The 17,084-nt window shown below is 47.6% G+C and overlaps 1 pseudogene; it reads left to right on the top strand.

Moving 5' to 3' along the window:
• Window positions 1-14,886: 14,886 nt before the first annotated feature.
• Window positions 14,887-16,128, top strand: LOC111166643 (NADH-cytochrome b5 reductase 3 pseudogene; annotated as a pseudogene).
• Window positions 16,129-17,084: the final 956 nt, after the last annotated feature.

Below are 17,084 nucleotides of genomic sequence, written 5' to 3'. Positions count from 1 at the left end.
CAGGCCCAGTGGCCTTATCTATGACCCTGGGGCCGCCAGAAGGACAGCACCCCCTACCAGGGGACAGGCTGTTCTGGCCAGGGGAAGGGGCTGCAGGGACCCAGGAGAAGGTCAGAGAAAGCAGCAGCCCTCTGAGGGTGGTGGGTAGTTAGGTCAACTCACAAGTTTGGGGAAGGAGCGTTGTACTCGGAGCCCAACTGCCCCAGGATTGAGTTGCGGCTTTGGGGCTAAATGACTGTGTGACTCTCGGGAGCTGGGTCCCTCTCAAAGTCACCCTCATCCATCAAGTGGGGATAGTGGTGTCTCCATTTTCATTTAACATCCCCCACCCTGGCCCCCCAGCCTGGACCTCAAGGAGCCCCAAGTCTGGGGGAGACAGAGCTGGACACAGATCCCGTCCCCAACCCTGCAGCATCAGGGCTTGGCTAGGAGGGTGGAGGCTGGAGGAATTCAGGTGTCTGTCTAGGGTGGCTGCCTGGAGGAAGGATGCCACAGCTGGGGTTTAGTGGATATGTAGGAGCTCATCAAGCAGAAGACACGGAAGGGATGACCAGGCTGAGGGAACAGTGTGTGAGAATGCTTGGAGTCAAAGTGACACTCTCCCCATTTCACAGCGCAGGAAGCTGAGATTCCAAGAGGAAGTGATTCCATGGCTCTGAAACCTGGCTCTTCCTCCTGTACCTGCTGCCGAGCTCCTGGGAGGAGACATGTTCCCTCTCAGTTGAGACCCTGGGACATGGGGGACTTTTTTTTTTAATTTCAAATTTGATTTTACTGCAGCCCAAACAGTACAATTAACTATACATAAATAAACTATATATATATGTATTATGTATATACATATGTATGTATGTATATGCACACACATTTTAAGTTACAGGAAATAACAAAGTGAATAAAATTTTCTAGGAAATAAAGTTTATTATGGTAGATGGTGTTAAAATTACAGTTGCCTACAGCCATAACTCAACATCCTTAATTTGGTGTAAGTGTGACACATTTTCTTGCCTTCCTGTGTCCCGCTAAGTCACCGTACCTACTGCTTTATTAAACTGGTACGCTGATATTAAACATTACTCATTTCACTTATACTCTGATTCTAAAAAGGGGTTTTCACCTCTGACTCTCACCAGCTCCACCATGGTCCTCCTGGACCTGGTGGCCAAGGTTCGGGGGTCTGATGGGAGAAGCAGGGAGGGACTGGGGTCAAAGATGAGTCTCAAGGTTCCAGCTGGGGTCTGAAACAGGGTCACTGGCCCTGCCTCTGTCTTACCCTGTGGCTTCAGGGAGGTTGTCCACACCTCCCTGCCCTTGGAGGGAGGGGCCGAGATGCCCCAGAGCACCAGCATCCCTGGACTCTTTACCCAGGACAACCCAGTTCCTGCCTGCTCACCCCATCCCCCCCTCGCTGGCTCAGGGTGGAGATTTTGTGCACAATGCAGGGAGGGTCAATGGGGTGAGAGGTGAGGGAACTGCTGGTTTTCAGCCCCTCTTTCATGTTTTTCAAGACATGTGAGCAAAATATGAAACTTTGTTCTATAAATCAGTGCTGCCTCCACGGGGCCTGAGCCACTTGGGTCTCCTGGTTGGAGGACTCAAAAATGTGTGGCAGAGGGACTCAAACAAATACATGTACGTGAATATTCACAACAGCATTTTCACAGAAGCCAAAAAGTGGAAAGAAACCAAATGCCCATTGATGGGTGAAAGATAAACAAAATGTGGTCCATAATACAAGGAAATATTAGCCATAAAAATGAATGAAGCCTGACACATGCTCCAATGTGGATGAACCTCAAATTTGTCACACTGAGTGAGAGAAGCCAGACACAAAAGACCACATAGTGCATGATCCCATTTATATGAAATGTCCAGAGAGGCAAATCCATCGAGGCAGGAAGCAGACAAGCAGTTTCAGGGACTGGAGGAGGGGGAACAGGGAGGGACTGCTCATGGGCACAGGGTTCCCTTTTGGGGTGATGAAAGTGATCTACAATTAGATACTGCTGGTGGTTGCACAACTTTGTAAATGCACAAAGGGCCCCTGGACTGTTCACTTTAAGATGGCTCATTTTATGTCATGTGAATTTCACCTCCATTAGAAAAACGATTTTTAAACTGTGTGGCAGTGTCCTGGGGCTTGTTTCTGGGTGGTTTCAAAATTTCAAATGGTGAAGCCTTGTGCTACCATCTGATTTTCTTGGCTGAGGATGGGATGGGCTCCCCCATTATGCAGTCAGTGCTCCTAGGAAGACCTGCTATTGGAGCTGGGGTGATGGTGGTCCTGCCTCTGCTGCTCTGATGTCCATGTTGATGAAACACCTGAGTGCCTTAGCTCTGCCAGCCTGTTGGACCCTCAGCTGCACAGGCCCCCTAGCCCCGAGTCCCCTCACAGAATCCTCCCTGAGAGGTAAGGGCCACTGTGAGCCCATTTCCCAGATGATGGATTGAGGCTCAGATGCTCTTGGATACCCAGCCAGCAAGTAGCCGAGCCCCAGTCTCACTCAGGTCTGGCTGGCTCCAACGCCGTGTGCTTGGCACCTCGCAGGTCCTCACTGTTGGGTCTAGGACCCCTCCCTCAAGCGGTGGCATGGTGGGTGCTGCAATGTGACTGCACGCCTCCACACACACCCACTCACGTGGCTGGGCTTCTGCCGCTCCAGGCCTTCTGGGAAGCTGTGCCAGGTGCAACCTGTTTCTCTTAGAAGGGAGCAGAGCCAGGGGGAGGATGGGAAATGCTCTCAGCGTCTGAGTGCAAGCAGGGTGGGAGATGGGCTGTGCAGGAACTGCTGAGGGGCTGGGAACGTTCTGGGCTATGTGGAGAGGTGGGCAGCCTGTGGTTTTGGGAACTGGGACAAGCCAGCCCCTGCTGGTTGACACTAAGCACATGACTCCTGCTCTCCAACCTGTTTTCTTCTATGAAATGGGCTTTATAAGAGCCACCGCCTCTCAGAGCAGGTCTGAGGGATGGATGAGACAATTGAGGGGTCTAGCCCTGCTTGGCAGGCGGAAGTTGGGACAGGAAGGACTGTTCAGGTCCTGGATGGGACGACTGAGAAACACTCTGGGTTTAAAAACAAACAGCCAAGAGTATGGCAGTTCCTCAAAAAAATTGAAAATAGATTGCGACAGATGAATGGATGAGCAAAACGTGTTATATATGTATGATGGAATATTATTCAACCTTTAAAAGAAAGGAAATTCTGACACCTGCTACAGCAGGGATGAACCTGGAGGACATGATGCTGAGCGAAAGAAGCCAGTCGCAAAAGGACACATACTGTGTGATCCCACTTATGTGAGGTCCCTAAAGTAGTCAAATTTGTAGAGACAGGAAGTAGAATGGGAGTTGCCAGGGAAGGAGGGAAATGGGGAGGTTAGTGTTTAATGGGGACAGAGTTTCAGTTTTGCAAGATGAAAAATTCTGGAGATGGACAGGGGTGATGGTTACACAACAGTGTGAATGTACTTAATGCCACTGAACCGTGCTCTTAAAAATGGCTAAGATGGTGAATTTTAAGTTATGTGTATTTTACCACAATTTTAAAAACGAAGCAAACAGCCCGATGATCCCTCCTGGTGGAGCAGCTCTGGGCTCAGACTGCACTAGATGAAGTTACCAGGTTTTTCCCTCTGACTAGAGGACCCCCAAACCATCTGCCTGCCAAGCTCCAGCTCATCCTCAAATGTCCCCTCCTCCAGGCAGCCCTCCTTGATCTCCCAAGTAGATTCTAGCTCTGCTATTGGGCGCCCCCCAGCCCTTTCTCTGGCTCACCCCTGACCTCTCTGAGATGGAGTGTCTGCGTCCGGCTCAGTCAAGGGTTGAGGCTGAGCCGATGAGAAGTTGGGGAGTGGGGAGCTCTGCTTTGATGTTGGGAGAGTGTGGAGGCAGTAGCAGGGGAGAGAGGCTTAGAGGACCAAGACCTTTTGATCAGTAGGCATTGTTGACTGTCCCTCCCACACCTGCCATGTGCCCTGAGGAGCCCCCAGTGTGGGGGACAGAGCAGGACACAGAGTGTGTGGTCAGGACTGGGCAGGGGCTGAGAGGCAGAGAGGGACCTTTGACACCGGCTCAGTGACACTGGAACCTGGCCTGGCCCTGTGGAGGGAGCTGGGGGCCTGGGGGAGAGAGAGGTGCAAAAAGGATTGTCCCTCAAAGGCTGGCCTGGAGAGGGTGCGTGTGTTTTTGTGTGTTTTAGGCACACGTGTACGTGTGTATCTTTCTGTGTATCTGTGTCTGTTGTAGGCGTGTGTCTCTGTGTTGTATGTCTCTCTGTGTGTCTGTTGTGTGTGTAGTTGTGTTTCGTGTGTAAATCTGTTCATGCTTTGTGTCTCTGCGTGCTTATGCACACGTGCGTGATGCACCCATGTGTGTGCGCGCGCACGTGCCTATGTGGCATTTTTGAGGAACTGAATCCCCTGCTCGGATGTGTTTTCTGCCCAGAGAGTATGGGAGGCCCCTCCATGCCGTCATCACCGCCACAACCTTGCTACCCCACAGCCCCAAGTCCCCAAGCCTTCTTGGCTCTCTGGCCACACCCCAAATCCGACCTCTTCTCTCCATCACCCAACACCCCTGGCCTCCCCACCTCCCTCCTGCCTGGGTTCTCCTCTCTCCCATCAGCCGCCAGGGGAAGCTGTGAAAACCTAAACCTCTCTGTGGCTCCCCATCCCCTTCTCTGGGGGGTCCTGGTTTTTGTTCTTCTCTCCCTGCCACGCCTGGCTGGCTGCGTCCTGCCCGTCCCAGGCCTCAGCCTCTACACTGAGTTCCCTGGGATGCCTCTCCACCCCATGCCAGGCCGGGGCCTCCCTGCCCTCATGCGGCTCCCGACATGCCGTGGTGGAGATATCTGTTGCCCCTACCTCATGCCCCCGAGGGGAGGGGTTTTGTTTTGTGTGGTTCAGTTGCCTCCTTGAATTGAGAACGTGGCCTGGTACTCAGCAGGTTCTCAATAAATATCCGAATGAATGAATGAATGAGGGTGGGAGGAGGGGCTGGAAAGGTCAGACGAGCCACATGCAGCAGGGACTTGCCTGAGGGCCTGGTCAGGGGACTAATGCTAAGAAGTCGGCCAAACAACACCTAAGAGGGGCAACGCGTGGTCTTAGAAGCACGTGGTGTGAGTTGGACAAGAGGCAAGCGCCCTGGATGGTAGCACATCCAGGACAGCTGGGCCCATCCAGTGGAGATGCAGGAGCTTAGGCTAGGAGGGTGCTGGAGGGGAGGGGAGAAGTGGGGGAGCTGAGATTCAGGAGGTGGAAAGGGTGGGAGCATCAATGATCCATGTGGGGGAGATGAGCCTCGATTTCCTGTTTGTGCTTTGGAATAGCTAGGCTGGCGCTCACTGAGGCAGGAGAGGCCCCCCGGGGTGAGGAGGAGAAGTAGAGTGTTGGGTCCTTCGGGGGATCCCTTAACTCTGTGGCCATTTCCTGGGAGGCAGGAGGACCTGGAGACCTTGTCTCAAGATCAAGCCGAGAAAGAGGATCCACTGAGGGGATGGAGATGAAACCGCGGTAGGAAAACACAGAGGGGGATGGCGGCCCAGAAGCCGAGGGCAGAGGGGGCCGTTCAAAAAGGCCACTCAAAAAGGCCGCTCAAAAAGCCGAGGGCAGAGGGGGCCGCTCAAAAAGGCCCCACTGGTTCCTCAGTGGGGAGCTTGGCACAGAATCCGGTGGGTGCAGAGTCCAGTTGCAGTGGGGTTGGAACATGCACGAACCACAGCCCTATCAGCAGGGCTGAAATGGAAAAGTCTGATAACACTAAGTGCTGACGAGGATGTGGAGCAAATGGAACCCTAGCTCACCTCTGTGGGAGATAAAATGGTACAGCCACCTTGGAAGACTGTTTTGCAGTGTCCACCAAACATAGGTTCCCCCCTCCCCTATAACCCAGACATTCCACCTCTGGGTATTCATCCACAAGAGATGAAAACATACGGTAGCCACAGGACCTGGGCACACCTGCTTGGAGAAGCTCTGGACACAAGCCGAACACCCATCAACAGAACTGGCCAAACAAATTGCTGTACAGTTGGGCTGTGGAATAGTATACAGCAAGGAAAAATGATGGAGGATGTGGGTGAATCTTGCAGGTACGATGATGAGCAAAAGCAGCGAGATCAAAAGCAGGACACACTGTGTGAGTCTGTGTACCTGAAGTTCAAGAACAGACAAAATGAACCGATGGTGTTAGCCAACAGGATAGTGGCTCCTTCTGGGAGGTGGCACGAGGGAGCCTGCCTGGAGGATGGAGAGGTGTTATGTTATGTGTCAATTTGAACATATACAGAGGTAAAAACGCATCAGGCTACACACCTCAGATCTGAGTATTTGGCACAAATTGCTGTGTGTTTTATCTCAATCCAAAGGTGAATATATACAGTCACAAAAAACACTTTGGGCAGCACTTGAAATACATGAGATTTGGTGGGGTAGGGAGGCTGGGCAGTGATCACTGAAAAGAACTTGACAGAAAATTCCAGGCACGGTATTCCCAGTTTGGCCAGGAGTCATGGCCTTTTAGTCTTATAAAAACCAGTGAAATTCCTCAAAAAAACTCAACATGGGATTACTGTATGATCCAGGAATTCCACCCTTAGGTATATACCCAAAAGAACTGAAGGAAGGGATGAAAATAGATATTTTTACACCTATGTTTATAGGAGAATTATTATTATTATTATTTTTTTTCGGTACGGGGGCCTCTCACCGCTGTGACCTCTCCCATTGTGGAGCACAGGCTCCGGACGCGCAGGCTCAGCAGCCATGGCTCACGGGCCCAGCCGCTCCGTGGCATGTGGGATCCTCCCGGACCAGGGCATGAATCCGTGTCCCCTGCATCGGCAGGCGGACTCTCAACCACTGCACCACCAGGGAAGCCCCAGGAGAATTATTCACGTTAGCCAAAAGATGGAAACAACTCAAGTGTCCATCTACAGATGAGTGGCTATACAAAATCTGGTAAATCCACCCAATGGAATATTATTCAGCCGTAAAAAGGAATGAAGCACGGATACATGCTACAACATGGATGAATCTTGAAAACATCATGCTGAGTGAAAGCAGCCAGACACAAAAGACCACACAGCACATAATTCCATTTACAGGAAACGTCCAGAACAGGCAAATCCACAGATATGGAAAGCAGATTGGTAGTTACCAGGGACTGAGGGAGGGGGATGGGGAGCGACTGCTCATGGGGACGGGTTTCCCTTGAGGTGATGAAAATTTCTGAAATTAGATAGAGGTGGTGGTTGCACAATATTGTCAATGCGCTAGATTCTGTGGAATTGCCCACTTCAAAATGGTTATGTAAATTGTTATATGTTATGTGAACGTCACCTCAACTAAAGAAACAAGAGTGAATTGGCGACACCAGGGCCTTGCACCTTCTAAAAGGATCTTGGCCCCTAGAGAGGGCAACTGAGTAGTTCCTACATGGTTGACAACAGCCTAGAACTTCCTTTCTTCTAACAAAATGGCATGTAGAAGCCCCATGTGGACATGGAAACAGGCCCAGAGAGGGTGGGGAGCCTGCTCGAGGTCACACAGCAAGGAGAACCAGTCTGTGGGGCTCGGCTTTGGACTGGGGTTCCCGGCTGAGCGTGAGCAAGGGACAGACCCAGTTCCCCATCTGTTGAATGGCTGGAAGGAAGTGGGTGAGGGGTGCCCTGTCTGTTCTCCCCCGGGAGGCCCCCCCCGTCCCGACCCCAGGGGGCAGCACTGAGTGTAGGGGACCTGCCCAGTCCTGGTGCCCTGAGGACTGCTCCAGCCTGTCTTTGGGCCTCAGTTTCCCCAAGTGTTCAGGGGGGCTGCAGGGCTCAGGCAGGTACTGGGCCACCTGCTGTGAGCTAAGGTTCCCTGAGTCTGGGAGGTTCAGACTGACTCCTTGGTGGCCCTAACTTGATCCTTTTAGCCAGGACAGGCTGGCCAGTGGGGATCACAGGCACCACCCGAGATCAGGGCCCCCAGTGCCCCTGTCCTCCTTCCAACCATAGTTTCCCTAGCTTCTTCTGGCAGGGGCTGAGAGAGCACAGCTGAGTAATCTGGGAGCACTAGGAACCTGAGAACTTTCTATGACATTTCCGAGCCTCAGTTTCTACATCTGTCACGGTCAGGCTGAATGAGAATCCCCCAGGAAGGATAACATGTGTCTGGGACGCCCCCATGTTCAGAGAGGGCCTGATCTCCCCATCCCCAGGCCTGTCCCGCCCACCTTTCTCTGTGGCCTTGGACCCCAGTCCCCAAGCATTTATTTCTGACCCGTGGGCTTCCCCTGGTGGCCACGACTGGCAGAGCCTTGTGGGCATGTCCACAGGTCCCAGTCCCAGCCTAGCACTGCCCTGGACCCTGGGGACACAGCAGTGACAAACCAAACAGGGGACCCTTCCCTTAGGGGGCTTCTAGGCAGATAGGGGACACAGGAAATGTGGAACAAAGAACAATTGTATGTATGGACAAGCTGGCCTGGCTCGGGGAAGGCGAGATTTGAATTGAGATGTGAGTGTCAGGAAGGAGGCAGCCAATATGGGTGCACGAGGTGGAGGTATCTGCGAGTGCAAAGGCTCCAAGGTGGGAACAAGCTTGGGCCACATAGGTGGGGGTGACAGGAGCAGAGGGGAGGAGGGCGAGAGTGGAGGCCTGAGAGGGGATGAGATCAGACACTCAGGCGAGGAGGGAGGGTTTTACTCTGAGGGCACTGGGAGCTATGGTAGGATTTTGAGTGAGGGTGGGGCAATCTTTATTAACAGTGATCTTGGGCTGTCACAAAAACACTGATGATAATTTAACATGTATGGACCACTGACCAGAAGAAATAAAACTTGACAATGCAATCAAGGCCCATGGTCCCCAGCTCAGCCCTGGGCGTTCCTCTCCCTGCCCCAGAGGGTACCTCTGTCTAGAATTTGGAGTTAGTCTTTCCCGTATACCAGCGGTCCCCAACCTTTTTGGCACCAGGGACCGGTTTCGTGGAAGACAATTTTTCCACGGGCCTGGGGGTGTGTGGATGGTTTTAGGATGATTCAAGCGCATTACATTTATTGGGCGCTTTATTTCTATAATTATTACATTGTAATATATAATGAAATAATTATACAGCTCACCATAATGCAGAATCAGTGGGAGCCCTGAGCTTGTTTTCCTGCAGCTAGATAGATGGTCCCATCTGGGGGTGATGGGAGACAGTGACACCCGAAGTGTGTTGCTTATATCTAGCCTACTCTGTAAGATGCAGCTTCATTGTCACTTGCCGCTCACTGATTGGGTTTTGATATGAGTCTGCATGCAATTGATTTATTAGGGTCTCTGTGCAGTCAAACCTCTCTGCTAATGGTGGTCTGTATTTGCAGCCGCTCCCCAGCGCTGGCATCACTGCCTCAGCTCCACCTCGGATCATCGGGCATTAGATTCTCATAAGGAGAGTACAACCTAGATCCCTCCCACGCACAGTTCACAGTAGGGCTCTCGCTCCTACGAGAATCTAATGCTGCCACTGATCTGACAGGAGGCAGAACTCAGGCGGCAGTGCGAGCGATGGGGAGCGGCTGTAAATACAGATGAAGCTTTGCTCACTCACCCGCCCCTCACCTCCTGCCGTGCAGCCTGGTTCCTAACAGGTTGGGGACCCCTGCCTTACACAGTTTTATATTTTATTATATTCTATGTGACCCATAGATGTCGAAGTGTTGTTTTATGTGATTTTAAACTTTGTATAAATAAGGGAGGGGGAACATCCTCCTGCAGTTTGCTCATTTCATTAACAAGGTTTATATATTTTTAGCTATTAGTTTTTCAGTTTCGTTTTAAACTTTGAAAAACTGAGGTATAACACGTGCACATAAAGTGTTTAAAGTGCATGTCTTCAGTGCATGTGGCTTACACGTGTGTAAGCAGCACCCAGGTCACAATGTAGAGCTTTCCCATCATTCCAGGAGGTTCCCTCCAATCAGTAGCCCCCTGGTCCCAGCAGTAGCTGCTTTCGCTCGTGCCCGTGATCCGCTCTGTGGTGGCGTGGGGAGAGCCCTTCTGCTTTTTTTGTCGCTGTATAATATTCCATTGTGTGACTCATCTATGCCTTGTGTTTCTAGTCTGGGGCTATCATGTGTCAGGCTGCTGTGAATATTTGAGCCCCTGTCTTTTCACGGCATGTGTGCTCAGTTCTCTTGGGTGAATACCCAGAGGTGGAACTGTAGAGTCGCAGGCTGGGCAAATGGTCAGCTTTGGTAGAGACCACTGGGCGTAGCTGAGGGATGTGGCCGTGTCAGCATCCCCAGCCCTGGGCCGTTCACTGAGTGAGCGGAATATGTGCCTGGATAAATTGACAACTGTTCTGCCATCATCCCACCAGGTCCCATTTGGTTATTTCCCATTGTCAGCTCTTCCAGAGCTATGGTGAGTGTTCTTGGACCGTTTGTGCTTGTGTGAGGGGTATACAGGGGACTTGTGTTGGAATTTGGGCCAGGGCCATAGGACAATGACATCGTTACTTTAGCCTCTAATTTAAAATTCAGCATTTCTGAGGCGGGGCTGTGAAATCATAGGGGGCTTAGCGGGGCATCGATTACTGGCCCTTCCTGCCGGCTGTGTGCCTGTGCCAGAGAAAGCCTTTCCTTCTGTGCTTGTCTACGAGGATCTCCGAGAGGGGCCCTTTATGATGTTTGATGGTAAATGGGGATCGTTTATGATGGGGAAGTAGCTTCCTTCTATCCCTACACCTGTTTCTATTAGAAAAGTCTGCTGTGTCTTAAGCGTTCCTTTCCCAAATTTACTGATGTGGTTCAGTTTGCTGGTGGGATGAGTTATGGGGATCAAGTGTACTCTGGAACCCATATCCTTCCTGGAATAAACCTTGCTTAGTCAGAGCATGTTGTAGTATTTAAGCTATAATTCAATTTTATAATTTTTATAATTTATAATTTTATAATTCATTTAAGCTATAATTCAATTTGAGGAGGGTATTAGTTTCTTATTGCTGCGGTAACAAATTACCACCAAGTTAAAACAACACAGATTTATTAACGTAACAGTTCTGGAGGTCAGAAGTCTGGAATGGGTCACACCATGCTAAAAGCAAGGTGTCAGCAGGGCTGTATTCCTTCTGGGGGTTCCAGCGGAGAATCTGTCTCCTCACCTTTGCCAGCTTCTAGAGGCTGCCTGTGTCCTTGGCTCACGGCCCCGTCCTGCATCTTCAAAGCCAGCAACAATGGGCTGAGTCCTTCACACACTGCAACTTTTCTGGTTCTTCCTCTTCTGTCACTTTCTTCCACATTTAAGGACTATTGTGATTACATTGAGCCCATCCAGGTTATTCAGGGTAATCTCCCTCTTAAGGTCAGCTGATCAGCAACCTTAATCCCATTTGCAAACTTAACACCCCTCTGCCATGAAACTTAACATATTCATAGGTTTGGGGGATTAGAATGTGGACATCTTTGGGGGGCATTATTCTGCCTACCACAAGGAGTACTGGCATCTTTGATACTGTCTATAATCATGGTATATCTGCCCACTAGGTCTTCTCTAATGACCCTCCATAAAGTTCCCATACAGGCCTTGTATATTTTTAAAAATTTAATCCTAGGTACTTCATTTTTTTGACACTATTGTCAATAGTTGTAGTTTGCTTAAGAGTTGTTTATTCTTTTAAATCATAAATGAATGTTTAATTTTTTCAAATACTTTACCTGTACCTACCTATTGAAATGATCACATATGTTTCCCTCCCTTACTCCTTTTAAGATAGTGGATTGCTTTTCCAGTATTAAACCAATTTTGCCATCCCAGGATTTAACCCAATTTAGTCACAATGTTATGTCCTTTCTATACATTGCCAACTCCACCCCCCCACCTCCTGGAATTTTATTTAGGATTTTCACATCTATGGTCATCAGTGAGATTGGTCTATAATTTTCTTGTCTTAGATTGTTTCATGGACATGCTTGATTTCCTAAAATGAGTAAGGAAATGTTTCTTATTTTTCTATTCTTTGGGCAGAGTTTGTGAAATTCTTCTTCTTATTTTTTCTTTAATGTTTGGTAAAACTTTCCCAATAAAGTCATCTGGATCTGGAGTTTTGACTAGTTTAATTTCTTTAGTAGTTATAGAACAATTCAGAGTTTTCATTTCTTTCGAGTCAGTTTTTTTCCCCTCTAGGAATTTATCCAAGTTATCTAAAATTTTCAAGTTTGCTGGCATAAAATTGTTCATAATACCCCTTTATCCAGTACTCCTTGCCCATATGGTATCTTCAGGTGGATTAGAAAAAGACAGTCCTCTTCGAGGTGGATGAAGCTCTGGGCCAGGCACACATCTTGGTAGACAGAAAGTGGTCTGAGTGTCTTTGTGAAGTGGCACTTGCCTTGTTCTCATCTTTTTAATGTTTCAAAAGCTACAGTAATGTCTTTATTTTTCCCATTTTCAATAATAGCTATTAGTGCCTTTTATTCATCTTGCTCAAAATTTCCAGCAGTTTTTCAATTTCATTCATCTTTTAAAATAGCTGACTTGTTGATTCTTTTTATTTGAATGTTTGTTTTCTATTTCCTTCATATCTACTCTTTATTATTTCCTATCTATACTCTTAGGTTTATTTTGTTCTTTTCCTAAATTCTGGAGACAGATGCTTAGCTCATTATTTTCAGTCTTTCTTTTATAATATATATTTTATCAATATATATAATTTTGTATTACATATTACATATATGCAACATATATTGCATATATTTTAATATCTAGTATTAATACACTTAAGGCTACAAATTTCCTTCAAAATGCTACTTTAGCTGCATTGCGCAAGTTTTTAAATAAGTATTTTCATTATCTCTCAGTTCAAGATAATTTTCCAAAATTTAATTATTTCCTAAAAATTAATTTCCCTAAAATTTCCTAAAATATAATTTTCCTAAAATTTCTTCCTTGATCAATGGGTTATTTAGAACTGGTTTCCAAAATATGGAGATTTTTCTTATTATTGTTTTAAAATTGATTCCTAACTAAATAACATTTTGGTAAAGGGACTATTTCCTTCAACCTTGCTTTATAACCCAGTGTGTGCTTCAAAGAAAAATGTATTTTGTAGTTGCTGAATACAATGTTCTACATATGCAGGCCCATTAGGTCAAATTTATTAATTGTATAGTTCAAATATTCTGTATCTTTACTGACTTTTTTGGTTTACTTTTTCTATCAACTGCTGAGAGAGATGAATTTAAATTGCTCATTATTACTGTGGATTTAACTATCTCTCCTGGTAGTTGTGTCAAATTTTGCTTTATGTATTTTGAGGCCATGTTATTAGGGTCACACAAATTAAAAATATTTTTATCTTCCTGATGAAATGAATCTTTTATTATTATTATAATAATATGTCCCACTTTACCTCCAGCAATGATTTTGCCTTAAAGCATATGTTGTCTAATATTAATATAACAATTCCAGCTTTCTTATGGTATTTCTATGGTTATTTTCCCCATCTGTTATATATGTTTTTAAATTAATTAATTAATTAATTTTATCTTTGGCTGCACTGGGTCTTCGTTGCTGCGTGTAGCCTTTCTCTGGTTGTGGTGAGTGGGGGCTACTCTTTGTTGCAGTGCACAGGCTCTAGGCTCGTGGGCTTCAGTAGGTGCAGCACACAGGCTCAGTGGTTGTGGCGCATGGGCTTAGTTGCTCCGCGGCATGTGGGATCTTCCCGGACCAGGGCTCGAACCCGTGTACCCTGCATTGTCAGGCGAATTCTTAACCACTGCACCACCAGGGACGTACCCATCCTGTTATTTTTTAACTTTCTGTATTTTAATGGTTTTTATGTGTCTCTTATAAATAACATAGAGTTGAAATTTTTAAAAATCCAGTTTGACAAACTGACCTTTAGCTGGAGTGTATAGTCCATTTACATTTAATGTAATAATTGATATCACACTTAAATCTAGATTTAAATCTAGCCTATTAATTTACTTTCTATTTTTACCCTTTCTATGTTCCTTTTTATCCCCCCCGGCCTCTCTGGCCTCCTTTTAGGTTGTCTGTGGCTTTTTAAAAAAATCATTGTCTTCCCTCTGAACATTTGGAAGTTACAATTCTGCTTTTATTATTGTAGTGATTCCTTTAGAAGTTATAATGCATGCTTTTCAAAATGCAGATTTCATCCATGTTTTTTACTTTTGTCCCACACAATCGTGGACTTGGAACACTCTAACTCCATTTACTCCCTGAGGACTTTTTTTTTTCTGTTGTACATTTTAATTCTATCACTTTTTTTAACTCCAGGAAACATTATTATTGTTGTTTTATGCAACCTATGTTTGTTTAGGTTTTCCCATGTATTCACTCCTTCTTTATTCTTTATTCCTTCTTACATCTTGACCTTCCATCTGGGATCACTTTCTTTTTGCCCGAAGCAATATAATTTAGAATTTTCTTTAGTGTGAGTTGGCTGCTGCTGGCAAACTCATACGGGCTTTGTCTGAAAAAGTTTTTATTTCAACCTCATTCTTGAAATATTTTTGTTGGGTTGGCAGTTTTCTTTCAGCACATTGAAAATGTCATTTTGCTTTCATCTGGTTTCCTTTGTTGCTGATGAAAAGTAGGCTGTTTACCTTGTCACACTTTTGAAGTTAATGTGTTTTCCACCCCCAGCTGCTTTACAGATTTGTTGTCTTCTTTTTCTTTATAAATTTTACTGAAGTGTAACATATATACAGAAGAGTGAGCAATCATAAATGCTTGATGAATTTTCAAAAGTGAGAACACCATGTAACCTGCATCCAGATGTTTAAAAAATCACTGATATTTTCTAATTTCCATTACATTTTCTTCTTTAATTACACATGGTAATTTAGAAGTGTTCTTAAAAACTATATTTGGGCTCGGTGACGTGGCGGGGGTGGGGGAGCAGGCCCAGGGTGTGGCGGTCACGGCGGCGGCAGCGGAGCTAGAGCAGAGCGGAGCCACCACAGGGGCCCGGCTGAGCACGTTGGGCCACGTGGTCCTCTCCCCAGTCTGGTTCCTGTACAGCCTGCTCATGAAGCTGTTCCAAAGCTCCACCCCAGCCATCACCCTTGAGAACCTGGACATCAAGTACCTGCTGCGGCCGATTGACAAGGAGGTCATCAGCCTTGACACCTGATGGTTCCACTTTGCTCTACCGTCGCCCCAGCACATCCTGGGCCTCCCCGTAGGGCTAGCACATCTACCTCTCGGCTTGAATCGATGGGAACCTGGTCATTCTGCCCTACACGCCTGTCTCCAGCGATGACAAGGGCTTTGTGGACCTGGTCATCAAGGTTTACTTCAAAGACACCCACCCCAAGTTTCCCGCTGGTGGGAAGATGTCCCAGTACCTGTAAAGCATGAAGATTGGAGGCACCATTGAGTTCCGAGACCCAAATGGGCTGCTGGTCTACCAGGGCAAAGGAAAGTTTGCCATCTGTGCAGACAAGAAATCCAACCCTGTCATCAAGACGGTGAAGTCTGTGGGCATGTTTGCGGGAGGAACGGGCATCACTCCAATGCTACAGGTGATACGTGCCATCATGAAGGACAGGGATGATCACACCGTGTGCCACCTGCGCTTTGCCAACCAGACCGAGAAGGACCTCCTGCTGCGGCCGGAGCTGGAGGAACTGAAGAACGAACATTCTGAGTGCTTCAAGCTCTGGTACATGGTGGACAGTGCCCCTGAAGCTTGGGACTACAGCCAGGGCTTCGTGAACGAGGAGATGATCCGGGACCACCTTCCACCCCTGGAGGAGGAGCCGCTGGTGCTGATGTGCGGACCCCCGTGCATGATCCAGCATGCCTGCCTGCCCAACCTGGACAGCGTGGGCCACCCCAAGGAGCGCTCCTTCGCCTTCTGATGGGCGGGTCCGGGCTGGCTCCGCCCCACACTCACCGTGCCCTGTCTGCACCCACCCCTCCTGCTGTTGTCTGTTAACACCACTCTCCCCCACATCTCCTGCTGCGGCCGAGTTCAGCCTGGCCTGCCCGTGCCTGGGAGGTCACCCCGCTGGGCTGGTCCCCAAGGGGCCCCTTTGGGAGCAGGGCTCTGTTACAGGTGGGCCGCTGTTAGCCACCTTTAGGGCAGATTCCTGTCTGGGCCTCACTGGAGATGCCCTTCCCCACCCCCTCCTGGCAGGGGCTGCTGGGTGAGAGGCTGCCTCGACCCCAGGGTACAGCAGGCCCGGCCAACAGGGAGTTGCACTCTCCCTGGAGCTGGAGTAGGAGGAGGGGGCTGGCCGAGGGCCCTTCCAGCTGGCACATGGGCCCTCCCAAAGCCTCAGCATTTCCGCAAAACACCCAAACATTCGGGCAGCTTTGGAAGCTCCAAGCAGTCGACCTCTGATTGACCAGCTTGGGGTCCCGGGCTGCCAGCCCTAATGGCAGAGCTAAGACGATGTATTTATCCCTCTGTCCCAGACCCCCATCCTGCTGCCCTCACCCCAGATGGGGGAGATTTTGAGCAGAGCCTCTTGTCTGAGGGATATTCTCAGTGGCCTCGACGTTGCCTTTAGACCACAGCGTGTCAGCCTCTTGCATATCGGCTTTTTAGAGTCATTTATGAGCAAATTGAAGTAAAACTTTGCTAATTTGGAAAAAAAAAAAGAAAACTAATTATATTTGTAAATATTTTAAAGAAATTCATTTGTTGTTGAATTCTAACTTAATTCTCTTGAGAATTCCTTAGAGAATGTGGACTCTAATACCAAGAATTCTTGGGAATTTGTGAAAAGTGTTTCAAGGTCTAGTACACTTTTTTTTTTTTGGCCTTAAGTCTACTTGGTCTGATATTAATATAACTACATGAGGTTTATTTTGGTATTGGTTAGCATTATTTTCAACTGTGTTGTGTACTTATATTTCAGGTGTATATTTCACAAACAGGATATAGCTGGATTTTGTATCTTAAACTAGCAGGTTTGCTTCGTTTACATTTATTGTGATTCCTAACATTTGGATTTATTTCTACAATCTTATTTTGCGGTTTCTATGGCACAGTAGGAAAAGTTGTGCAGTTTTAAGTGTTATTATTAAAAGATTCTTAGGACACCTTGTATTTACCCCGCTTTTTCATGCTCCTCTCTCCT

This window comes from Delphinapterus leucas, unplaced genomic scaffold (assembly GCF_059928025.1).
Source record: "Delphinapterus leucas isolate spDelLeu-1000000601 "Yukka" unplaced genomic scaffold, BTC_Dleu_Yukka2 spDelLeu_asBTCV2_sq25, whole genome shotgun sequence".
In the NCBI taxonomy this organism is placed as follows: Eukaryota; Metazoa; Chordata; class Mammalia; order Artiodactyla; family Monodontidae; genus Delphinapterus; species Delphinapterus leucas.
The sequence above is the reverse complement of the archived record's forward strand: the minus strand, read 5'-3'. Positions and strand labels throughout refer to the sequence as shown.